Source organism: Coturnix japonica, chromosome 1 (assembly GCF_054131305.1).
Source record: "Coturnix japonica strain WE chromosome 1, WE-NBRP24, whole genome shotgun sequence".
Taxonomy (NCBI): domain Eukaryota; kingdom Metazoa; phylum Chordata; class Aves; order Galliformes; family Phasianidae; genus Coturnix; species Coturnix japonica.
The window spans coordinates 85,160,404-85,186,892 of NC_140663.1; the positions used below are offsets into that span (position 1 = coordinate 85,160,404).

The window sequence follows — 26,489 nt, forward strand, 5'->3', positions numbered from 1 at the left end:
TGCCTGGCCAGTCTATATTTGATGCATAATCTAGTAGATGTGTGCCTCCAAGTAGGTTTTGTGGCATGGTCCTTGATATGGGTTGAGCTGTAATAGTATGGTTTTGTGTTGTCTGTGTTGACTGGGCATATTTTAGCTACACATTTATGACTGGACTCACTGAATCTTCCTGGGCTTTTTCAGCGCAGTGCAATTTACAACGTGACTGGTTTTGTTTAATATTTATTTTAGTGGTGTTGGCTTGCAAAGTAAAACAATGCAAAGTAAGACAGAGGGTGCAAATGAAATTTGCTGATGACACTGTGAGGAGATATCAGAGTAAAGGGCATCAAGCTGTCAATGGGGAAGAACTGCATGACCTCAGGGGAAAGTCTAATAGAACTGGAATTAAATTTTATAGCTCTTTGTATAAATGGTCTTGAGCTTGGGGACTATTACCACTTTTTTGCTTTTTACTGGGACTTCATTAGCTAGGGATAACTGACACTGAGAAGGATTTGAGTGTGTTGGTCATGGGACAACTGAGAGCCACCAGTGCTGTGAAAAGGCAATGGCAATCCAAAAATGTCTCTGACAGTATTTTTGGGAGACCTCATGCCAGTTAACAAGGTACTGCTGAGATCTCATCTGCAATACTGTCTCCAATTTTAATCAGCCAGATCTAAGAAAGATGAATTAAAATGGGAGCAGTTTGCAGGGGAAGGCTAGGAGGTGTCTGAAATTTGAGGAAAAAGAGGTTGAAAATCACCATGCTAGAAGAAAAAATCAAACTGAATTGGAGTTTGTCTTATACATTACTGCAGCTCTCTCTCTCTCTCTCTCTCTTTTTTTATCTTTATCTTTTTTTTATCTTGCTTTAGCCCTGGACACATAAATGCTAGATAAACAAAATACAATTTGTTTTACAACAGAGAATGTCTTCTCTATCAATTTGCAATAAAAAAAAATGTTAGTAGCTTTGAGATGAAATGACCTATTTAAATTGGATTCTGAAGTTATAGTTCAGCCATCAGCTTAAGTTTTCTGCAACATGGACCCGAGAACCTGAAATTATTTCCAGTGGTCCATAAATCACTCTATGGAATTTGGGAGAGTGCACAGGAATGGCTCCCAAGCCAGTAGAATTTAATGAAAATGGAAGAAATAAAAGGGTAAAAAAAAAAAAAAAAAAAGGAGAATTTATATATTTTCATAGCATCTTTAATTCATTGGTACACCTACTAGAACATATACTATTCTTATACAGCCATGATTGTATTTCATCATCCTTGTTATGCCACCACATGCTTTTGTGCTAATTTATCCTTTTTTCATTGCTCTTCACATGAATGCCACCTGTGTGGTATGGCAGGCTCATGCTATGTGACATCAAGCTGGAACAAAGCATGTTGGTCTTAAACTGAAAGCAAGCAGGATCCAAAGTTTCACCCTTAGTCCTGAGTCTCTCTGGGAGCCTGGATGATGAGTGGCATAAGGCGGGCAATCACACTTCACCTGCCCTGTTGTTGGTGCAGGACCTGGACCACTTATGGCAATGCCATCTATCCTTGTCCTGATGACATTCAGCTTTTTCAGAGATGATCTAGAGACACGTCAGTGTGTGATCGCATCTTTCACTCTGTTTCAACCAGAAAGATGGAGGGAATTGAATAGTTGCTGTTGACTCAGTGTTATTTCCTGAAAATTCTGATCATTTTTCTTGAATGGGATGAGAAGTGACAGCCTCTGAGGATGGTTGCACTGTTTTTCTTCTTTGCAGCTGTTCACAGGGAAAGTGATTTTTTACTTTTTGCTTAGAGATTTTACACTCAATTCTGAAAAGTGCTACACCTCCTCCTTTTCTTTTTTTCCTTTCTTCTTTTGTTTGTTTGTTTGTCTATTTACATTAAGATAAGAAATGGATACAAAGTTTAAGAAAATTGTTACATTTTATTTGAAGATGTTTGATTCCCTCAGGTTTATGTCTTCCCTTTCAAGCCATAAGCCTTGAACATTAGTGATCTTGTGAGATGCGTTATAGCTACCTGTTCTTTTCACATATTGCCAGTATCCTGTGATTTAGGCACTGAAATACTGCTTAATGGAAAGGTTAGATGATTTAAAGTTCTGAAGTACTGTTTTATTAAATAAGCAATATGGAACAAACACATTTCTAAAGGCTTCCCAGGGCAGGAAGCATGCTACAGCTTACAAGTTACTACTCTGTATGCTGCTCTCCTCTGCTCTTTTTCCCAGAAGACTCTCAGAATCTCTCACTATTCACAAAACCCAAAGTGCATCAGTTGCTTGACTAAAATTTTATTATTCTGGTTGCGGGAGAGGTGTAAATGTGATCATGTATATGAATCACAGAATCACAGAATGACCTGTGTTGGAAGGGACTTCAAGGATCATGAAGCTCCAACCCACCTTCCTGGCAGGGACACCAAACTTCCATGTTTACTAGGTCAGGTTGCCCAGGGCTCCATTCAACCTGGCCTTGAACACCTCCAGGGATGGGGCATCCACAACGTCCCTGGGCAGCCTGTTCCAGGACCTCATCACTCTTCTAGTAAAGAACTTCCCCCTTACATCCAATCTAAATCTTTCCTCTTTCAACTTAAAACCATTTCCCCTTGTCCTACTATTATTGGCCCTTTCAAAGAGTTTACTCCCCTCAAGCAAAGGGGAGAATCTGTATTCAGCATGGAATATAACACAGGTATAATTCTCTGTCTTGTCACCTGCCCAAATTCTTGCCCAGCATTACTGGATGTTGTGGAGGAGTAAGATTACCTGTATTTTAACCTGTATTTATATGCTGTGGGGCAGATTCAGGTTAGATATTAGGTAAAATTTGTACTCACAAAGAGCAGTGATACATTGGCACAGGCTACCCAGGGAGGTGGTGGAGTCACCATCCCTGGAGGTGTTCAAGAGCTGTGTGGATGTAGCACTGAGGGATGTGGCCAGTGAGCATGGTGGGGATGGGTTGGAGGTTGTTCTGGGTGATCTAGGTGCTGTTTTTTGACGTTAATGATTATATGATTCTATTCTATGATATTCTGTTCTACAATGAAGGATGGAGGATGGTCAGACAATCCACCCATATCTCCATGGGTGGCACAAGCCATATCTTAGTCAGGAGTTTGCACTTCACCTGGCAAAACCAACAACATCACTGTTTGAGACAGAAAAGAGTTTCCACGCATTAGCTAGGTGATATAAAGAAATATTTTCACTGAGCATCAGTGAGCATAAGTCTAGGAACCACCTGCTGCAACCTTTTGTAAAATATATTTTGGGACTAAAACACCAAATGGTATACAGATGCTAATCAGCTAAAACCATCAATATCTGTTTTCTGAGCTCAGATACAGCACAGTATCTTGGATACAACACAAACTGACAGACAATATTATTGTCAAGCCGAGAAACTATCAGGTCATGCTTTAATTCTTCTCAGTTGTCCAGGGAGTTTATTTAATCTCCTCTGCAAAGGGAGGATTCACAGATATATCTAGCTGAGGCAGAAGGGATGTTGTAAAGGCGTATTTAATGGCATGTTGTTAAGATTTTATCCTGCCTGCATGTGAGCCTGGAATTATGGAAGGTGCAACCATTCTTTTGCCACAGCAAAGAAGATTTTTTTTAACATAGTTTGTGATCTGTAATACATAATCTTTAGTGCAGATAGCATCCTGAAGATTGCAGGTTTTATGTATTTCTTGGTCAATTTGAACTTCTATTTTATAGCCTGTGAAAATATCTATATTTACTTTTGTACGTCAGCCAAGGGTGTTTGTACAGGCAGGAGTACCTACTTTTTGTCCCATTGCTTCAGGAGCATCGGGAACCTTTATATAGGGTTCAAATCTGAAGCTTCCCTGTATGAACTATCTATCTCCAGATTGTCTACTATAACATGGTTTCCCTCTTCAGAAGTACCAAGAGCTGATTAGGATTGAGAATGGTTTTGTTGTCTCTGCCAGCCTTGTGCAGTTCAGACACTATCCTGGAATTGAGCTGTGAGATTTTGAAAGATTCAGCCTCAGATATCTTATCGATATTAAGAAAAGTGCGGGTACTTTTGGGGGTTAGCACCAACCACTCAAAAAGCAGGTAGTTTTTACTATCTAGTTTTGTAGAAGGTCCCTGCATGAATGCTGCTAGTTTTTTTGCAGAAATAAATCACTCTCAGTATTGAAAATTGAACCTTATTTTATGCAGATTAGTTATCCTGCACACGAATAGGATGGTCTGGTGCAATTTGAAACTTCTTAGAATAAGGACTTCATTGCTTTTTTTGTTCTTTGCTCTGCTGGTTTATGAAGAAACTCATGGGCATTTCTGTCCTGAAATGAAACCAATAACAAATGTTAAAGCATACTTGAAAATCTCTTTTTTGCAGTGTTATATTCTGGCCCAACTATTTCTGCTTCTTCAAATATCCTTCACTCTGCCACGATGCTATGTAGGAGCTGTTGGTTCTCAGCTACAGTTATTTCAGATTCTTCTGTTATATTAGGCATAGAGTTTTGCCATCTCCTTGAAACTGAAAATAGTGATAATTTGGTAGGAATGAAAAGGAATATCAGGCTCTTTCTATCTGGACAAAAATGACGGATCAGTCATGCGGGTTGCCAGTAACTTGATTCCACAACGAGCTGTGAGTGCAACCTGATGTTCAAACACTTGTTATTGATCAGCTGTGATTTCTCTTCTGATTAAATGCCAGTCATATCCTACTAAAGCTGAACAAATCCAGTGTGTCTTTGTTGTACTGCCTGTTGCTCTTCATATAATATGTTGTCATCACTGCTAAGATTGAGGCTCTCATTGTTGCACACATTCATTCTGCTGACCCATATCAGTCTTGCAAAAAAAACCTTCTGCTAACAACTAAGTAAAATAAATCCCACATATGTATCACATATTATTTTCCTTTTGGATAGGCTAAGCAAAATAATTATACACTGACCTCTGAATGACTTTGATGTCTTGATCTTTCCAGAAACCATCTTTCTGAGAAATATCCTGCAAGCAAAGAAACCATTTTCAGTCTGAGGGTGCAGTTTATGTTCACAGGACTGAGGCAACTGTGAACAAAGTGAAAAACAGCACTACATTAAAAAAATAATATTGAATATGTCTCCAGTTAAAGTGACAGTCAACACATTATGAAACAGTAAAAGAACCAAAATAGTTACTCAGATAGACTTCATTTATACATGAAGTGATATCATCAACATTTATTGATGTACACCCCGGCTAACTTTATGATTAGAACACTTTTCACAATGAAGATTTCCATCTGGCTTTATGAAACAAATAGCAGTTTTCAGGGCTTTTTAAAGAGAATTTGATGGAACAAAAAATGCAGGGTTAATATTATTGCTTGAGTGTTTTGGTTACTACTAAATTATATCTTTTATTTTCTTGGGAATTTTTTCCTTAGAAATCCTCAAATTTGGATACTCACACTAATGTAGATGTAATTGTGAAGTGTGGTCTTTCAGATGTCTTTGAGGAGCTAGACTAGATAAGTTTTAAAGGCCCTTTCCAACTCAAATAAGTAAATGATTCTATGATTGCACGTCAGTCTGGTTTTGGCTTCTCCCTCCACCACGATCAGTTATGGCAGGGGTAGCAAAAAAACATTTATTGAGGGTAATGAATCAGCATTTTTTATTGTCTAGGTTTGCATATTTTTTAAGCCTCTAACAGAACATCAAAAGTATGGTGGGCAAGCTGTTGTCACTGGTTCTCAGCCACACCAGGACAAAACCATTGCATACATTACCTGACTGCATTAACATCTTTTTCAAAGTATCTATACCATCCAGCCAAATTAATCAAGTCAAGACTCATTAACCCAGTAGCACAGCTACTACTGTAACTTAACTCTGCAGGTGGCTAGCAAAAATTTTAACTACTAAATCTAGAGGTACAAAAGTGATAAGTTAGTACATCACATCCTCTGTTCCTCAAATAATCACAGTTTCTTCTTGTTTAAAATTAAAGAGAACAAAACCAGTTCATATTCACAATGTATTTTTGTATGTCACATCACCATCTCAGGTACAAATTACTTTGCTTACATCTCTGAAAAGCCTCCAATCTCAGGAATTAGTATGCAAACCAGGTGAAAATTCATCACTTACAGATAGCACTCTCATGGGATAGTCAAGCCCAACAAAAGCCAAGTGCATTTGATGTGTACTTCCAGACTACCAGAACAAGCAGCTTTAGAGCTGGTTGAGACAAAGTTGTCTCCAATTTTGCATTTGTTAAGCTCTCAAATGTAGAAAAAAATAAGACTACAACCGATGACGGCTATCATACTGGCTTGTTTCTCAAATCTTTGTGCTTTAGGGAAAAGGAAAGAACACAGCACAGAATACCGTTGACAGTTTTGTTACATAATACTGCAAATGCTGTCTATAGCTTTTGTGTAATCACTTTTGCCTTTAAATGTATGACTTAGCTATGAATGGTCACCCTAGCCACTAACACTGCCTTCATAAATTCACTGAAAAGCAAATTAATCTTTTCTCCCCAGAACGGTTTCTCCTATTAATATGAAAATCAATTCAGTCCTGTTTGCTTTGGTTCCCTCGGTCTGACTACATTTCCTGAGCTCAATAGCAGCAGTCTAGTTACTCCTTTAAAAGAAATTGATTTTAAGAACTAATTAGAAAATCCCTATCATATAGCAAGTGGTGATCTGGAAAGTCTTTTATTACTTCATCTGTGGTTTCTAATTGTAAAACATAATATTTAGTTATTGCCCTGACTCTCTCTTCCTGACCTTGGACTAGATCCACAGGTAGAGGTCACCAGTGCAGTTTAATAGGAACTTGAGCTCCTATGCATCTCGTAACTGGCTGCATACCTAGCCCTTAATGTTCCCAGGGATGTCTTTAAGGGTATTTTTCCAATTCATGCTTTTATCAGGATCAAACTTTTCTTTTCAGGTCATAAATATTATTTAGCACCTGTTCACAAGAGGCATGCATGAAATCATGCTCTCACAGGCCTTTTATCACTCTGTGAAAAAATCATCCAGAGAAGAAAAGTCCACAGAGATCAAAGGAACAAAGTTAGTGTGCATTTGAAAAATAGAGGTAATAGAATATGAGTGTTATAACGGTATGGACATGCAAAATAATGGGAAAGGTTACATAGGATTTTTCTTTGTTCTCATTTTCCTGCTGGCATAGCAGATGCAAAGGAGTATTTCTCTTCTTCTTGCCAGGCCTTGTGTCCCTATACAAAGAATTTCATCACCCTACTTTATGCTGTCACATCATCTCTCTCACCAACAGGCAAATACGGTTAGTGGAAAACCGTTTCTTCCTTCTATGATCTCAGACTTTTTGCTAGACTAAACGATATAACTTTGGTTCTCCTTCCCACGCTGCAATCAATGCAAAATCCTCTTTTGTGAGAAAACTGCAGAGCAAGAGGCAGTTACATGCGGTTTCAATAAGGAACAGGCCTTACAAAATTAAAATGCACGTGGACTTCTGATAGCAGCAAAATAATTAAATCTGCAGTAAAACACTGACTCATGTGGCACCTTAGCAAAATGTCAAATTTCATGGTGGTGTAGAATCAATTCTGTCCCCAGGCTCTCAGGAGTGTTGTTTTAGACTCTTTGAAGGAGATTGAAGTATATGTTATTTAGGACACTTTCAGATACATATAAAAGAGGAAAAGAAGAAAGCTGAGAGCCTGTGGCAAAGGCTGAAGGTTCCTGCGGTAAGAAACAGTGAGGAGAGCTCTGCTGCAGCACTCCTGCCTACCTGCAGGTTCAGGGACAGGTTCCAAAGCCACATCCAAAACCACAGCTGCAACTCTGGGACACCCTGACTGATTAGTGTCCTAATTTTGGAGTTACTAGCACACTGTGTGCAACCTTTTCACATCCCCAGAGATATATGAAGGGCTGATCTGTTCCTTAATGGATCATAGCAAAGCTCACATCATCTAGGACACAGAGAAAAAAAAGCTTTCTTCAAACAGTGCTCACAAGATCTGTAGGGTTTTTGTAGGGCACATAGAAGACAGAGAGGTAACAGCTATTTTCTTTTAAAGCATGGCCAAAGGAGGAGGAGGACCCACTTCTTACACAACAGCCTTGTTGTGTGGGCAGACACCTCATGAAAAGGAAGATGAGCACTACTCCCAGCACCATTTCAGTGCTTTATATGCTTTACAGCAAGGAGAAATTGGATAAACAACCTTAAAAGTGAGGGACCTTCTGTTTGCTTTTGGCCCAGTATATCTTCTGCAGTACACTCACTTCTTCCATTACCCATTATGTATTTAACTCCTTCTTACAAAGGGAATAATGAGGTCTCTTCTCATTCCCTGAGAAGAATTCCTACATTGTAAAGCCTTCAAAATACTGTCTGCTGCAGAAGGGGAATTGTCAGAGCTCTCCTCCCAGTTCCCAGAGAGGAATTATCCACTACAATGTACAAGTGTGTTCCCATTGGCTGCAAGCACGAAATTCTGCTGCTAATGACATAAGAAACTGTGAGGAGAGACAAGTACATGTGCACATCTGGATCTATTAACTAGAGCTGGTGCAAAGGTAGTGCCTCCTCTCTTATTACCTTGACCCATGACATCAGAGGCAGATGTTGGTAGTATGGCAGTAGTGATTGAATCTTCTCACCACTATTCCATTTCATGTTGTTGCTGTGTGACAGATGGCAGCAGAGGGGCAGTCTGATGAAGTGTTACTTGTCATGGAGGTGCATCTGAAGTAAAGATGTGTCACTGAGTTCATGCATGTGGAGTATATTGCACCCATTGACACTCACTGAAGCTTGCTGAATGTTTGTGGAGACCAAACAGTGGATATAAGCACAGTAAGGCAGTACATGGTGCATTTCAGTAGTGGTGACAGCAACAGTGGGTCATCTCTGCTTGTACAGATATTCATTGCACTTTACAACCTCCTGAGGAGAGACTGTGATGAGGAAGAGCTTGGCCTCTTCTGCCAGGCAACAAACAGGACCCGAGGAAATGGCCACAAGTTGTATCAGAAGAGGTTTAGGCTGGACATACTAAGGAACTTTTTTTCTCAGAGAGTTATCAGGCACTGGAATTGCCTGGCCAGGGAGGTGGTGGAGTCACCATCCCTGGCAGTGTTCAAGAAGCACCTGGAGAGGGAGCTAGGAGACATGGTTTAGGGGTTTCCTGTAAGTATGGTAAAGGGAGGACGGTTGGACTAGATGACCTTAAAGGTCCTTTCCAACCTTGTAATTCTGTGATTCTATGATTCTATGAGTGTGGCATACAGCCTCTAGTTCATCACTGGTGAAAACGCATAGCTAATGATGGTGAGTATTGAAGAACAGTGTTTTGTAGCAGAGAATTTTCTCTATCAAATATTGTTACTGTGCTCTGTGTATCTGTTGTAATTTCCATGAAAATAAATAGGATACATTGCTTTCAGGGAGAGCTACATAGCTGTCACCTGAAAAAAAAAACAGCCCATCAATTTACTGCTTTAAAATAAATTATTACCTTTTTCTTTTTATTTTTTTTTTTCTTTTTCTCCCCAGTGTGTACATTTATGAAAGGAACACATAATTCTTTCCAGAAGTATAATTTTAGTATCTGTGACCATATTGCTGGCCTCTTATCTTCTTGCTCTACCACTCGTAATGTGCCCTAGGTCAGTGTCACTCTAACAGCCGTATAGAGCAGTACAAGCTTAGCTCAAGATTTGAGGTATTTTTATGTCTTTATGCTGACAAAATATGTACTTTGTTTTTCTGAGGTTGTTTAAGCTGAGCTCCCAAGATGGAGCAGTTAACATGGGTCAATAAGAGTCTTTCAGGGATGAGTCAAGCTTGACTCATTGACTCATCATCCCCACAACCCACAGGATTAAGACGTGGTGTTCATCTCCTTGCTGAAATTTTGTAGCATTATGAGGTTCCTTTCAGGGGTTTCAGACATCTATGGTAGCCTTGCTAGAATCAGCTCATTATTAACCTCTTTTTTAAAAACACATTCGGCTTCATTTCTAATTACTTTACTCCAATTTAGTCCTATGTTTTTAAGAATGCCTGCACATCACCTTTGCCCTCTTAAATAGAAAGACCACCTTCAAGCTTTCAAAGTACTTAGCATCCCCTGTGTAGAGTGGTAAAGAGGGTGAAATGGAATATATTATGAAATGTCAAACAAAGTGCAAATTGGATGAACAATTGGAGAACTAATAATAAGGCTGCAGCACTATTTCTTCAGAAACCTTTAATTTTGACATCAATAGGCATCATACATATCTCAGTGTGAAAGAACGTTATAGCTTTGGTTGGTCTTATGATAGCAATGCTTAGAAAACAAAATAAAGACATCTATGGCACTATTAATGGAACAATTACAGCTGCAGATGAAAATGCACAGAAGTTAGGATAAGAATATTTTGTGCTTTTGTATTGTCTTCTATGGGAGACTATTGAAATCTGGATCCAGTTACAAAAGTACTGAATGACTGCTAGCATTACAGTAGGTGCATTAATCTCCCTCTGCCTTTACAGTCGATGAAGAGTCAGATGCCTCATTTTGCTTCTCCAGATAGCCCTCTTTCACAAGGCAAAATTTGGCCTTTGTGGATTAACCCTTTTAGTTCCCCATTCACTAATTTGCTGGATAGTTTAATGTTATTACAACTAATCTTCGCTATATTTTCACTGGTATTTTCATGTGGACAGCAAAAAGCCTTATTTTTCACTAACATGAGCTCTTGCTCATATTTTTCTGCATTGCTGTTGTTTTTTTTGTTTGTTTGTTTGTTTGTTTGTTTTTTTAATGCCTTTTAAAAAAATTTACTTTGTTTTGTCTTTGAGGGAAAAGAAGGGGGATATTGTCAGAATTTAATAACAGTTCAGCTTTATAGGCCTTAGCACAGCGTCCATCAATAAAATTAAGCATGTACTTAATTGATTTTTGGAATATGGATGGATTTAAGCACATGCTTAAATGCCTTGCTCACTTGAGGCCCTAATGGTCCATGCAGACTTAAAGGTTCACATCTCATTGAGACAGATGGAACGCATAATCGTAAATTCATCAGGACAGAAGCTGCTGCTCACAATTTATAGACAGCACTTTTCACTATTGTCCTCCTTCTCTTGCTGGGTTGTCTAGATCTTGCCATAGAAAAGTAGCAGCTGCCAAATAATAACTGGTATTTCTCACTCCAATCAGTTCAACAATTTCAATTTTACCTCACCATTATTATTTGCACTTCTGTAACTCCTTCTTCCCAAAGTATTTGATAGTATGTTGTGTGTTCACTTGCTACAGAGTAATATTTTTCAATGAAAACTTGTAATTTACAAAATTAGCAGAAATCAGATGGAGGTGAAAAAAAAAAGTGTAAACAGAAGTATTACTTAGAACCAATGAATCCATCACCTATGTCATGCCTGCAGATTGTCTTTCTTAGGCATAAATTTAAGACAATGTTTTTAATGTTCCAAGGCAATAACATCTGTTTCCCACAGGACTTGCCGATATGAAGGAACTTGGCAAAAATATCATATTTTTGGTAATGCCAGAAATTCCCTAAAGATATTCCTACTGTAAATTATGTTCAAATGATGCTATCATTTTCAGCACTAGTCCTTTGTTATCCAAACTGATGGTTAAGTGATATCCATCTCCATTCCATTCCCATTCAACGTTTTACTGCTTGCTACTTTCTCCATGCTTATGCTATGTATTAATGGTAGCACAAAATTGAAATTAAGAGAAAGCTCCCCATATGAATACCAAAGTGGTCATTGTAGTGATACAGGTGGTTGAGGAGCATTACTTTGTTTCTTCCTTTCCATCTTTCCTGTAATATTTTCTGTGTGACGCAGCAACAGGAGCAGATTTGCAGTACAGAGCTGCTAATGCAGAAGGGTCAGTTCCAGATGTTCTGCTTCCATTTGTTATACAGTACAGCTGCTCTTCTACATATCCTGGGGTGATGCATCAGGAGTCATAAAAATTGTGGTCCTTGTGCTGGGGAATGCTATGACAAGAAGTTTGAAGGTAGGAACTTATAACTGTCTTAAAAACTCCTTGTTTTATCCTTATGTATTCTCATTCATCTAGCCAATTTATGTTGTTTTTTGCTTGGACAAAATTGCTGTGATGGCTAGTGCTGAATAACATCCAGCAAGCTGTTAACTAACCACTGAAACAAATCTTTTCAGGAGCAGTAACCCAGCAAAGACCACCAAGTTACATATTGAGTCTTGGTTGTCTGTGTGACCTTCTGGTTATGATGACTGAGGTTATGGTTCAGTAAGAAATCAGTATATTCTATGGCATCTTATTCCTATGTAGACCAGAAAAAATGTGGTAAATGATTAAAAAGCCTTTTCTGGATGGGAGGGGGAATGGGCAAAATACAGTAGTTGAATAAAAAACACAATCCCACATGCCATTCCTTAGGAAAAAAGCTACAGCATTTCATTAAATCTAATGATGGTGAATGTGTGCTGGATAATCCAGCAAAAAGGTTTGAGCATGTGATATTTTTGAAAGTAGAGCACATACAACAGTCCCAACAGTAGTTGTCTTTGATTACACAGGCTTTGCACTTAGTTACTTTTTCTTCTCTGTGTATATCAGAGATCCTAGGTTTGTTTTGAAACATGTTAGATGACGGAATTAAAATTGCTAGAGGCTAGATGAGAATGAAGCACCATCTGGAGAGGTGAAAGCCAGAAAACATAATTCCTTGTCCTTTATGATGAATTCCACTAACCTATACAACTGATGTTATGTAACAATTTTGTTAGAACACAATATAAATTTTGCAGTAGATGACAAAAGAAATCAAGGTTAAGAACAAAATTACTTACAGTGCTGAAAATCATGTTTACAGTAAAAGCCTAAAAAAGATAAGTTTATTTCATATCTTTAAGAAAGGTGAAAAGATATATGGGAAACAACTGTGATCATGTTGATCTGTAATGCTGTGTTGCCAGTGCTGGTAACAGGTCATAAGTTTTGCAGCAAGCTTGCAGGATGTCAGGACTTGCTCCATCTGAACTTACCTTGACCTCATGCAGCCTTGTGTTAGTTGGCTTTGTTGTGCCAGCTATTTCTCAAACTGATTAGGACTTCATGTCTAGTTTGCATTGCTTTTGTTTCTCTCTGTGTTGTACTGCTCCTGTTTCATCACTCTAGCAGAGCAATATAGCACAGACAAACAACAGCCTGGCAAGGTAACGGTGGCCTGGAGAAGGGCATGGTGTGATGAGATGTGAGACACGGCCGTGACATCAGAGGCCCTGTGGCTATAAACAACTTACCTGTGATGATAAGGAAATGCAGACCTAGGGACAGTACAAAGATTTTTAGGATTGCAAAGTAAACAGAAACTAGTGTTCAGTGTGTGCAAATTGAATTTATACAGTACATTTAAATATAAAGTGGAGTTGCAAACCAATGAAATAAAGGTAGGTATAAGTGTGTGTGTTAGGAAACATGAAAGTGAACCTCAGTAAAGACACAAGCATGATATTTTGGCAGAGGGTGGTAAATGCTGGTAACTCACCAGGAACACCAACACTGGGTTGAAATCCCTGCCATCTGTGCTAGTATAAGCAGCGGAAGGGTGATCCTACAGTTAGAAAAAGGGGTTGAAATTAAGTGTGTTTGTAAAAATAGAGCTGTATTACTTTTACTATTACTGAAACATTTTCTGCATAGATGTATTCTTTTTGTAAGAATTGTGTCTTGGCTAATAATGATCCTTGGACTAGGCTGTTAGGGTTTCAATTATACTAATCATAAAACTTTGGCCTTAAATGTAAGCCACATTTCCTTTTTACCTGTAAACAAGTTTTTGAAGTACCTCAGGAAGGAATTTTGAAAGCATGCAGTTCTTTCAGTCTAGCAGAAAACAGAATAGTAAGATCCTGTGGACAGAAACTGATGTGAATTAAACAATTAAATGGTATTTCTTACATACCACCAGCAATAATAAACACATATAAAAATAAAAAGCAAACTGTGCAAAAAGGAAAATGACCTTAATAGGGAAAATAGTAATGAGTAATTCAGCATTTCACTGTAGGAGTTTGTTTTGGCAGTGTCATTTTGCCAATGGCAAGCTTCAGGCAAGAGGGAAATAATGTACTATAGCTCACGGAAATAGTCTGCCCTCCCTTACTTCTGCATTTGCCAGGGTGTTGTTGCTACATGGCTGGTAGCACTGTCAGGCTCCCTGTTTATGCTCCCACAAGCTCTTCAAAAGAAGCAGCACTTGTTTGGGCTCATGGAGGTTTTCCATTAGGAGAGCGGAGGGGGAGATCATCTACATTCTTCTTCCCTCTCACTTGAGCTCAGAAAAAAACAGCTCTGTGCGGTGTTCGCTGAAAGACCTTGGCTTTTCAGGGGCTGTGAAAGCTGTACATAAAATGAATTTTTACTACCAAAATGGATCTTGTTATTTGGAGTGTTTTAGACTACAAAGCAGCAAGTAACTGTTCTTTGAAGAGGTTTTATAAGAACATGGGATAGAAGCAAAAAGGTTGCTTTAATTTATGCTTTCATAATAATGTAAGGAAATATATTTTAAATAAGAATTGACACAGGAGACCTCCATGATAACAGCTTATATTGAAGGAAATCATTCTTATACAATGTATTTCTCAAGGCTCATAAAAGATAGCAATAACAAACAACATTATGCAGTATCTGGGAAATTCTATTTACTTAAAATGCTTTTTGCTTTTATTATTATTCAGTCTCATTCCTTCAGTGAAAGTTCTGATTGCAGCTTGAGCAATGTGTATGATCTCATTACAACACGGCTGTATTAGAAAATCTAATACTGATAGTTCCAACAATGGCACCTTTCTCTTATTATCTGTCACTTGGCTGCAACAAGAACTGTGCAAATTTCCTGCCATCAAATTCTGGCAGGTGGCTGGAAACCAATCTAATATGCTGTACATATCCCACATACACTATATTGCATGGGGGAAAAAAAAAAAAAAAGAACAAAAAACACACCATGTTCAATATCCTGACATTGGCCAGTTTGGAGCACAGGCTGAAGTACGGGCAATGTTTGGTAATGAACAGGTTTATGTGATGCTGGGGAGTATGTGTCTCATCATGTAAGCCATAATGAAGACAGGCATCAGCATGGATCTTTTGACAATTACGCTCTCAGGTAGTTTGCCAGAAGCTTTCAGCTTTGTTGATTTTCAACAATCACTTCTTGCACCTTATCTCTTCATTACTTTTCTACAGTACGTTCACACCTAAGACCATCTAGATTTTGCCTTTGGAAGGTTACACAGTGTCACTTAGCTCCGTGGGATCACAGATATTCAAGGTATATGCTCCCAGATTTTGGTGCTGTGAAGAGAGAGTGAAGAAGGAAAGACTTTTGTTCTTTTGCAACTGTCTTCTGATGTTTCAACTCAATTCCTTATCCTCTACCTTAGTAGGATTTGACCATACTGACAGCTACAACAGGTGATGCTGGGATAACCGCTCACAGTCCCTGCATCAGAACAGCCGAGCAATAGAAAGAAAATCCTTCCTGTCAACGTCGAGCTAATGGTTTTGTGGCCTCTTAAAGTAAGATTTATTACAGAAAATATCCTAAAATCTCACACACAATAAAACAAGATAACAGTCTAAGTAGGGAATCTCTGAGCCTACAAGATGAGCAATAAAAACACATTAAAAGATGGAAAACCAATATTTTCTTGGGAAGAACACGTCCTCTTCTTCATGCTTTCTTTCATATTTAGCAACTTTCAATATTTCTGTGCTTGAAAGTGTCTTGTCCCCTTTCTTCTTTTTGCTGTCTTTAAGGAGGTCATATTCTTTCTGCTGTTTCTGGAACTTGCCATAGACCTACCCTCTCTTGCAGACAGCCTCTTGTTCTTTTCATGAGTACTCAAAACACAAACCTTCATGTTTATCCTTGCCTCTCCTCTCTTCTAACACTTGTCCTGCCTTCCAGATGGATCAGCATTCTGGATTGCTTGACTGTGCTAAGAGTAGGCATGATTTTCCCTCCTCCTTTCTAGAATGTTCTCTTTCAAACCCTTATCAAAAAAGTAGTCATCAGGAGCTAATTTTATCTTCTATCATACTTCACTCAATTCCTATAATGATGTAGTATCACATTAATACAATATACCATTGTACAAGTGCATTCTTATGAGCTACAATCATATAAAGCAGCCTGAACTGCACTACCAAACTGTGGCAAAGGCAGACCAAACCCTGCCTGAAAGAAGCACTCCATGAGGTCCCCACATCCTTTATTTTTCTGATCCCATAACATAGTTTTTGTTTGTTTGTCTCTGAGTTCATGGTAAATCTTGGTAGAAGCACCATGTAGGAAATTTTGTATAGTATTTTTTTGCCAACTCACTACACAGATCTGAGGAAATGTATAATTTCCATTTTGAGAATGTTGTATTTTTTCCAAAAGATCAAAGGTATTACAAGAAAGTTGTTAAAGATGAATGCTTTATTTTTGTTTATGAATGCACATCCTGATGAATTCCTGTTAGTAGCTAAATACTTTAATTACACTATGAATTAATAAAATCATAAATTTTGTGTGTTTTCTGGAAAGTCCTTCTTGTCGCTGATTGCCAGCCTTCTTTGTGGAATGAATCTTTCTGCCTGAGGTTGTTACAGTCTTCACAGCTGACATCTCAAAGTAGCCTATTTATTTGGAAAGTAAAACAGATTTAATGAACTGTGGGAAACACATGATTTTTCAGAAGTGATCATAATGATAATGGTTCATAGATAATAACAGGCTATTTACCTGTGCCTGAATTGCTTCAAATTTATTTCCTTCAAACAATTTCCTAACCTAAGCTAGAATAACAATATGATAGAGCCATAGGTCCACAAGCAATTTGTTAATTAAAGTTAATGTTGCATATTGAGCAGTCACATTAAGATCATAGGTCTTTTCAAAGAGAGCCCAGTCAGCTAACCAAACCATTCTCTGGGTTTAACCAACTGAAGAGATTAAGTTTTTTTTTTTCTTCAGCTGCCTACAGTCCCCCTAGTGGATGTACAGATTCACAACTGACATATTCAGGATTATCCATTCTCCTCTGTGAGGTGCAAATCCTGTTTCTCTTGACTTCTAAGTTATTGGACTGATGTACCTACCTAAGGGAGTAAGAAATCCCTTTAGCTCTCATGTGAACTAATTTAGATTTACATATGACCATCAAGTATGATGGATCAGATCAATTACCAGAGAAAGAGTCTGCATTGGAGCTTTTCCTACAAGCCAAAAAATTCCTGTCCAGAAATCACTGAATTCCGGGGGTGAAGAGAAAATGGACAGTAGCTTGGTCTCACTTAGGTAAAAATTTAAACTCATGCAGAACATGACAGCAATTACAGAGTTAACATGTATATAGGTGTGTATGCATTTAAGTGCTACATCAACATGTAATAAAGAAAAAAATACAGAATAGGGATTAATTCAGTTACATATCCAAGGTAAGTCTTCTGTGAATCTGGATACTTAAATCCAAGAACACAACTCAAAAAACCCTTATTTAGCTTTCTTGGCATCTGAAAGTCTAAGGTCCTGATATACCCAATCATGCTCTGAAGTGACAACAGCAACGTCTCTGTCCTAATGACCATTTCTGTACAAGAATGAGTCAAGGCCACTTCCTCTTGATTCCAGAACAGTATTGTAATTTGTAAGACACTAAATAGCAATTTCTCCTGGTCAGAGATTAGATTTGGGTGTCTAAGCCTGTGAGACCAAATCTAAATTACAGAAGCCCAGTGTCATTGGCTTTTTTTGAACACACAGAATCTGAGCCTGGGGGATCATTCAAGTGTTTAATAAATGGTATTTGAAGTCTTGATTTAATTATGCATCTGAGCTTGGATATTTTATATAGTTTATAATGTTTATCTCTGTAAATATCAAAATGCATAATATAGTTTTTACAAAAACAAAAAACAAAAAAACCCACAAAAAACAAAAACCTGCATTTAAAGAAACAACAACAAACAATAGAAAGTACGAGATGGAATATGAATGTAAATTGTTTTTAAGAGAGATTTTTTCATTTGTGGAAGCAAAGATGGAGATAGAGAGGAAAACTGCAGAGATAATTTCCAACGAATCAAGTAATTCATATAACTTTTTCACATACATCCCACATCTTTGACAGGGTATGTACTGCACCTTCTGTAAGTGGAGAGTTCTGAGATGTGCAACATTTCCAATGTAGCAATATATCAGTTTCAGGTTGTGATGAGAAAAAATTGCTTTCAAATATCATAGGTTCAAAAGCGCAGCTGAAATTTTGAAGTATTAGTTTCACATTCTGTCTAAGAAAAACTGGAGGAAGAGAAACAGTGAAGTCTGAGGACAATATTCCAATAAAAATAAGCTATCTATCTAGTCAGACACATGGTATTATATATATCTATGTAATACTGTATGCATGACAAATATGGTAACAGTGCACTAAGGCTGCATGGTTAGACCATCAAAAGTTTGGAAACAGCCAAGTTAAGGTTGCTTGCTGTGTCACTGTGTTGCTTAAAACACATTCTGCCTTTTTAACTGCAAAATCCCTCTTTATAAGTAGAGAAAATATTTCTTTTTATACAGCCTCAGAAACCTTGAAAAGTTATTACTTCCTCTAACCAAATGAATTTTCTTTATTGCAGTGATGAAGACATGGATTCTCAACCTGGTATTTAGTCTTCTGTACCATTCAGGTGGCACAGAGGTGTCATCAGCCAGACAGCATCACCACCATGCTTCAGCCTCCCTTTGTATCTCCTTCAGATGTATTGGATACAGACGCTTTTCTTATGCTTCCCTCCTTCGGTTATTTCTGGATATTTAAGTAAGAAGAAACACAGCAGTATAGATTTAGAAATGGGGAGAAAGAATCAGGAAGGACTTTCCTCCATCGTTGCTCCTGTGTACAATAAAGATGCAACAGCATTTCCTTCAAGTTCTTGTGTGGTTTGCCCTCATCCGTCTCTAAGGTCAGGGTGAAGAACCACCAAGCTGAGGAAAGTGGATCTAGGTCTGACATTTATTTTATACTAGTCTTGGTTCTGTTTTATATCTCCCACACTCCTCCCACAGACATCTAATGTCCTCACATCTTCTGTCTTGAAGAAATGCTGAATGTACAGAAAACTACCACTTCTCTCCTGAATTCTGAGGCAGCCTTCTAAACTCGGGATTGTCAATCTGTGGAACGACTCCACAGCTACAAGACATCTATAAGTCTGTCCATCTGCAAACTCAGCCACTTGTTAAATACGGAAGTTTTAACTGCTACTCTGGATTTTTAATTGATAAAGAACAGGCTCTTTGAACATGTTTCCTTGAGTTTTCACACTAGTGACTTGTATGGGTTTTAAGCTGCCTTTCTCAAAAAAATACACATCATCATAAATTCTGAACCACAGAAAAGGGGACCAGTCTATTGCACTCTTAAAAAAGATGAAAATAAAGTAAGGTGAATGATTAAAACTATATCTACTCCAAATCCTTTGACACTCATTCAAAACTACTAATATCAATGGACTGATGACAGATTTTTTCTGATACAGACCAACAGTCTCACTCTGAGGGTCCAAACAATTGCTGGAGAACCTTAAGGAGAGACAAAAACATTTGTGATAAATTGGAGAATACTCTCAATGCCTTCATGTTCCAAATTGTCAGTCTGGTGGATAAAATCTGTGCCACACAAATACCCCTTCCATTTCCAGTTAGGGGGTGGGTGGACTTCCTGATTTGGATGCAGTTAATAACTTACTAGCTCCAGAAGTTTGTCAGCACCTGGTAGAGTGCACTGTTCTCATATGTGAAACTGCAGAGCAGGACATGGGTGCTCTTTCATTCATTATAGTATTAAATCATCAGTGTTATCTTACAGCAACTTCATGCGCAGTTTATGCTAGTTTGGCACTGAGGCAGGTGAGGAGTAGCCCTCTGCCAGGCCCTCTGTGTGCTCATGAACCACAGCAGAGAAGCAGAGACAGAGAAAGAGGGGTTCAGATACTTGAAAATCAAAGGCATTTGTATGCCTTCATTGTTTCTGCTGGAAGCTTCTTATCCCTACACTCGTTTTTTTCAGAACTGAGGCTTCAGCATTAGCTTGATTCTTACATGTTCCCTGTAATGGGTGTGCAGAGGATTCAAACCACTTTACTGCATGGCTGACTAAGAGACTAAGGCAGAAGGAGCACAGTATAGACTGTTAACGCGAGGTGGAGGCAACAGAGAAAGAAACAGTCTCATATCTTTTCAGATTCTATTTCCTTTAGGAGGATAGCACAAAATTCTTACCCAGAGTGGTGGTTTTAAAGCTGAAGAAACGCAACAAGATTCTGTAATGCAGCTCCCTGATAATTTTCCTTTAAAAGTCTGAGCTCAGCTTAATAGATTTCTATTATCAAGTTGTGTTAGGACAAATAGAAAAATACAGCATGTTAAAACATCAGAGTGAGACCAGCAAACAATATGAAACAAACAAACAAAAAAAGGCTTAATCGGAAAAGTCAGCTACTCCAGCAATTTTATTACAAATAGCTCAATTATATTGTATAATTCCCATGATTGCCACAGACCTCATTGATTATTCACAATAGAACTACATTAGGATACTGATAACAAGATGTTTATTTTAATAACTGTTCTCTCTGTAGATGTACTAGTTTGCAAAAGCATTAGGTTAAGAGTGCTTCAGTTAAGTGACTCCTGAATGAATTTAACATAATAAGGAGGACAGATGGGCTTTCAACTCCGTAGCAACAATAAAGAAAACAAGACGCTACTGGAGCACAGATCCTTGCATGCTGTTCTTTTTGCAAATACAATGTACTGCTTTTCAGCACATTAGCTATTTCTGGTTAGGGTAGTTATATCACATAAAGAACTAAGAGTTTGAATCAATAAGGGTTAGACACATCTGACACTTACGTTAAGCAGCAGCTTACCCTGGAAAGAACAATTTTCCATGTTTCTTTAACATCTACTGTAATAAAAGGAATTGCACTGAAAACAAGATAATAGGTACCCTCAGCAACAGTTGCAGAGCCTGGCCTAAAATTAGCGATGAAAATAATGGGTTTTGATTTTTACTACTGCTTCCATGAGAAATTAAATTCCCCCTACCTGTTCCTATTTCTCATATCCACTTTGCAGGCAAATATCCTTTCCCTTTATTGCCACCATAATATCACTTAGATGAGCACATTTCAGTATGTGAGCTATTACCCAGTGTAGAAAGCTCTCCCGAGAATCCAGCTGCAAGTCCACTTCTATGCTCAAAGTCATTATCGCTCTGTCTGGATCCAAAGGCATTTGTAACATCTACAAACCATTTCAGCAGCTGAAATTTAAAAATCCATTTCAAATACAAAGGTACTGTAATCTGTACAAAATGATTAGATTTCACACAACTACTGAACTATTTTGACAATTTAGTCCTTAAAAATCTGTACCAATAACTATATTGCAAATACAGAAGCATCAGCACAGCACGATGCAAGTCTCTGATCTCAAGTTAATCTTTAAAAATAAAATGACCTAGAAAGAATTTATTTGGCTTCTTATATAGCTGAAGGTTTTGTATTACATTCTGCAGACGGGAAAGGCCTAGAGAGTATTTCATATTTCTCACTGTCATTTCTGTTGAGCCATCCATTACCTTCATTAATCTTACAATACTCTCTGCCCAGCAACCTCCCGTGTAAGCAAAACTCCCCTATTGGGAAGCCTGCATGGGATGCATGGTATAACTTCCAAAATTTGGGTCAATGCATCACACATGATATGTATGATTTTTTTTTTTTTTCCTGACTGCTTTTGAAGCCTTAGGCCTGAGGAGGTTCTCTCAGTGAAGTTTTGGGAGAGTACCCCCAGTTTCCTTTTCCTGTTATCCTTGCTTAGTCTATGTTGGAGGTTGAGGGAATCCATAATTTTCCATGCCCAATCCTTTTAATTCTGTTGGCCTCAAACCTGCTTCACAGATCTGCTCTTTTCTGGATGCAAAGCAGTGGTGTGTGGGTGACTGTGAAGGGAGCATATGAAAGGATGGGCCTGGGATTCTCCAACACTATTCAGCAGGTTTATTCATCTTATCTGCCCTCTAGACAACACAGTCTCATCCCTACTATGCACAGATGTTTTATTACAAATGTAATATTACTTCCTGGCAGGAAAATGATCATAGAATCATAGAATGCTTTGAGTTGGAAGGGACATTTAAGAACACCTACTTCTATCCCCCTGCTATAGGCAGGGACACCTCCCACTAGACCAGGTCGCTCAAAGCCCCATCCAGCCTGGCTTTGAATGCTTCCAAGGAGAGGAAATCCATAACCTCATTGGGCAACCTGTTCCAGTATCTGATTGTCCTCACAGTAAAGAATTTCTTCCTAATGTCTGCTCTAAATCTACCCTCCTCCAGTTGAAAGACATTTTCTCTCATCCTGTTGCTACGTGTCCTTATAAAAAGTCTAAAATGTCTGTCCTATTATTCTGACTGACATATATGCATGGAAAAAGTGGGCAGAGCTATAGAAAAGTCTCTTTGAAGAATAATTCATGCATAGGTGTCTATATATATGTGGGTATGGATATGGATGTATAATGAAAGGAATTAGAGAAGATGCTGCTTTTATATATCCACATCTGACAAATGAAAGAAATGTGTTATGTTTATGTCTGTTATGTTAATAGAAAAGGGGTTATAATAAGATTCTTCTGATTATTGCAATCTGTCCTGTTTTCACATAAAAGAAATTACGCCAAACATGCAATGAATATATTTGAGTGGGTGCTTTGTCACTTTGAACCAAGTTATCTGTCCTTCTTTGCAATTACAAGCTATGACGAAGGGAAATTTTCTAATCTTTTCTCTAGGACAGATAGAAAATGGCTTCCACTGAAGTTTAGAGATGTTCTTCTTCTTAGACAAAGACCAAGGAATTAAACTGTACAGAAACCTACTCAGGCTCATGATATCTGTTTCAAAAACCATGATGAAAACCTTATTCATTTCTATAGAGATTTTCAGTCAGAGTTGTTTTTTGGTTTGTTTTTTTTGTTTGTTTGTTTGTTTTTTAAATATTATTTAAGTCTTAAACTCCAAGAGTTTCGCAAGAGACTTGAAGTTAACACACATTGCAGAATATAAAACACATGTAAAATGTTTCTTTTTATTAATCTTAATTTAAAATAATTTTCTATATTTTAAATATGTCACTTTCCTATTACAGCAGACAAAACAAAAAAAACAGAAAAACACCTCTATTTTGTATAGTCCTTTTTAATATTATATGCTTTTTTCCTTCTGAAGATTGGAACATTTCTTCTGATTTAATCCCCCACACAGATTTGTCTTTAACCCTACCAAAATTTCTCTCTTGTTTGCAAGAAGGTGTAATGATAATTTTTGGAAAAATGCACAGTCTGAAAAATAAGGCCAGTCTTCCATTAAGTATTAAAGATTAACTACCATATTAATGTCTGCTGGATGTGGCTCTGGGCAGCCTGGTCTGGTCGTTGGCAACCCTGTACATAGCAGGGGGGTTGAAACTAGTTGATCATTGTGGTCCTTTTCAACTGAGGTCACTCTATGATCCTATGATTATTTATAAAAAGATCGTCTTTAAAGGAAATATGTGAGACCAAACAAACAACAGCAGATGATTACATAGAAAATAAGTGGAGGGAGTATTTTAAAAAAAGAAAAGTGAATTATTTGCTTAATCTCACTTTTCGGCTCTTGGCATCTAGCTCTTTCTTCATGTTTCTACACAGACTTAAGCTGGCTGTATACTCCTCTTCAGTTACTGAAGCAATAAGTTCCTTATTGAGGATATGAGGAAAATACCTCACTGTCCAAATTTTAATTAATAAGACATGGAAATTCTATCTTTACACCCAACACAGGCCTAATTTTTTATAATGTTTAACTGTTTATTTCCTAAAACTTCTCTTTGCCTGAATATGGCACTTGCTTCCTCAGATATGTTTCTCAGTCCTTCTGTCCTCTGCTCTTTATGGCTCCTGAAGACACTGCTTAAGGAAACAATTTAACAGGAGGAAATTTACCTTCCATGCCCCAGATACATAAAATAGAAAGGTGAAGGAAATCTAGGCTTGCTTCTTCTCCTGTTTTCTTTATACCATAGCCTGATTGCAACACAGATCTTACCATATAAAATCAGGGAAGAAAACAGCTCTTGAAGAACAGGAAAAAGCACAATTTGTTGTTCATAAAATATCAGAAAGCTAAACGTATATTTGTCCTTGAAAAAAGAAAGGGAAATGAGAAAGACACTGGATGGAATTCAGGAGGTTAAGTTCTAGTTTTCTTTTGATTTTCAGATTTGCCTGAAACGGAGTTTGACTCTCAGTGCTGCTGACATTGCATAACGTGAACCCATCAGCGAGGTTTAGATGAAACCTAAGTAAACAGCAGAGGATTTCATGCTGTTCTAATACAGACCCATGTGAAAGCACAACTGTTCAGAAAAGTATGTAATATACTTCAAGTATGTGGGCCTACAAACCTCGAGAGGCATCACTGCAACAGTTCTAGCTGAATGACTTCTAATTTGACACTGAAGAGGCAACCTACCAAGTAATAGCTATGAAAACTGCACAGGGACAATAATTCAATGCGCTGTAGCTGTGTTTTAAGCATGAGGAGAGCTGCCATGTATTAGTGCCAACCTTAACACAAAGCTTACCTTCCTATCAGATGGTGATTATTCAGTTTTTTAACATGTGTGATCCAAACAAAACAGAAATCATAGAACATGTTGTAGGGTAAGTGTGAGCATCCTTGGTTCACCACGGTGCACACAATAAAACAAAAAAATGGAAACATCTGTAGTAGGAGAAGTACCACGAATAATAAAATAATTTTCACACAGATCACTGCCAAACCACACCAGATCACACTGGAGTGGTAAATTCCTGGCCAAGGATCATTATTAAATCACTGTCCCATTATAAACATAAATCTTCCTTCCCACATAGCACTTACCTTTTCAAAGAAACACTTGAGTGATAGTCTATCACCACAACAGCTCAAATATAAAAGCAAGTTTTATGTTTGTTTTCCAGAGATAAAATGGATTTCAGAAGTATCAGCCCAAGACAGAGCAGGAAATAAAAATCTTACCTGGCACAAATTCCTCTAGACCCCATGAATCTAAAGGCAGACATTAAGGAGAACAGTAATTTATTGGTGCTGTTCTGCACTGCTATGCATAAGACGCGTAGTTAATTCCCAGCCCTTTGCTCTGCAGAGACCAAGAGCTCTTAAACTAAGATGTCTCATCACTTCGGTAATGACATCTCTGGAGATCTCCAGTGTCGGGTGGATGGGCTACAAAATCGGAGGCAGCGACTGTTTCTGCCTTTCTTAGTCCAAACACAATTTCGTGAAAATAAGAGCACGAGAAGCTGCTGCAGCATGATGTTACCAAAATTCTTAAACACATGCTTAATAATGAATGTGTGAGATGTATTAATCATCGGTGCCCCTCTGGTTTGAGAAGTCCTTTGATAAAGGCATGGCACAGGGGTAATAAATTAAGAGGCAGAAAAATCTTGTGTGCTTTGTGTAAAGAAAGTGAAAGACATAAAGGACAGGAAAACACCACAGATATACAGAGAAAATTATAGATACCTTGCAGTATAATCAGTTTACTAATCCAGTCATCAGTCAGGAGTAATAAGAGCTGAGTATTTTTATTCTGCAGTGCTTCAAATCTGGGTCAGTCAAAAAAAAAACCAAAAAAAAAAAAACCACCCTTGGTACATTCCGTAACAGCCGGATTTCTCCAGTAGAGGGAGGCATTGTCAACACAGTCAGCTCACAAAAGCAGGAATGCAGAAACTGATGATTAAAGAGAATGAAATCCACCCAGCAGTAGTGCCCACTTTGTTTCTAACAGAATCTCTTTAAACACTACGATACTTCACAAATGCTCGATATCTCTGCAAGCCAAGCAAGATCATATTTGTGATGACTTGGTAGTAAGATCTCTGACCCGTTCTGAATGAGCCTATGATATTTTGATGTTCAGAGAATGTTAAAAAAAATATATATATATTTGGAGAAATGGCAGCCTGCTTCCAGGTTGCAATGATCACACCCCTTTTCAGAACCTACACATGTATCTATAGAACCAGGGAACAATGTGAGAACAGCCCCCCCACCATCACTGGCACAATTCCCAATAAGCATGCACTTATGCGTGCACAAGAAACACACACATCTGGTGACATTCGTCAGAGCCAGAGCCAGTGATGCACAGGGATGCAGGCACAGTCCTCTCCCTAAGCAAATGCCCAGGAAGAGGGAGGGGGGGGATACAGCTGTATCACTGCCCTGGGAGCATGTGCAATGCATATACTTCTCCCATGTCCAAAGTCTATGTATTTTGTAGTTTTTCTTGAT

At 38.1% G+C, this 26,489-nt stretch overlaps 2 long non-coding RNA genes across 2 annotated transcripts in view; one reads left to right on the forward strand and one right to left on the reverse strand.

Annotated features, from left to right (window-relative positions):
* LOC107322229 (uncharacterized) overlaps positions 1-20,264 on the forward strand; it is a 69,614-nt gene extending 49,350 nt beyond the window's left edge. The window contains exon 2 of the long non-coding RNA XR_014938828.1: positions 18,709-20,264. This is a non-coding gene — a long non-coding RNA (uncharacterized LOC107322229). The remainder of the gene's footprint in view (positions 1-18,708) is intronic.
* LOC107322232 (uncharacterized) lies at positions 1,179-25,580 on the reverse strand. The gene is made up of 4 exons (XR_001558873.3): positions 25,206-25,580; positions 13,565-13,630; positions 4,961-5,016; positions 1,179-4,334 (listed from the first exon to the last, which is right to left on the reverse strand). It is a non-coding gene; the product is annotated as an uncharacterized LOC107322232 (long non-coding RNA).
* Between the last annotated feature and the right edge of the window lie 909 nt (positions 25,581-26,489).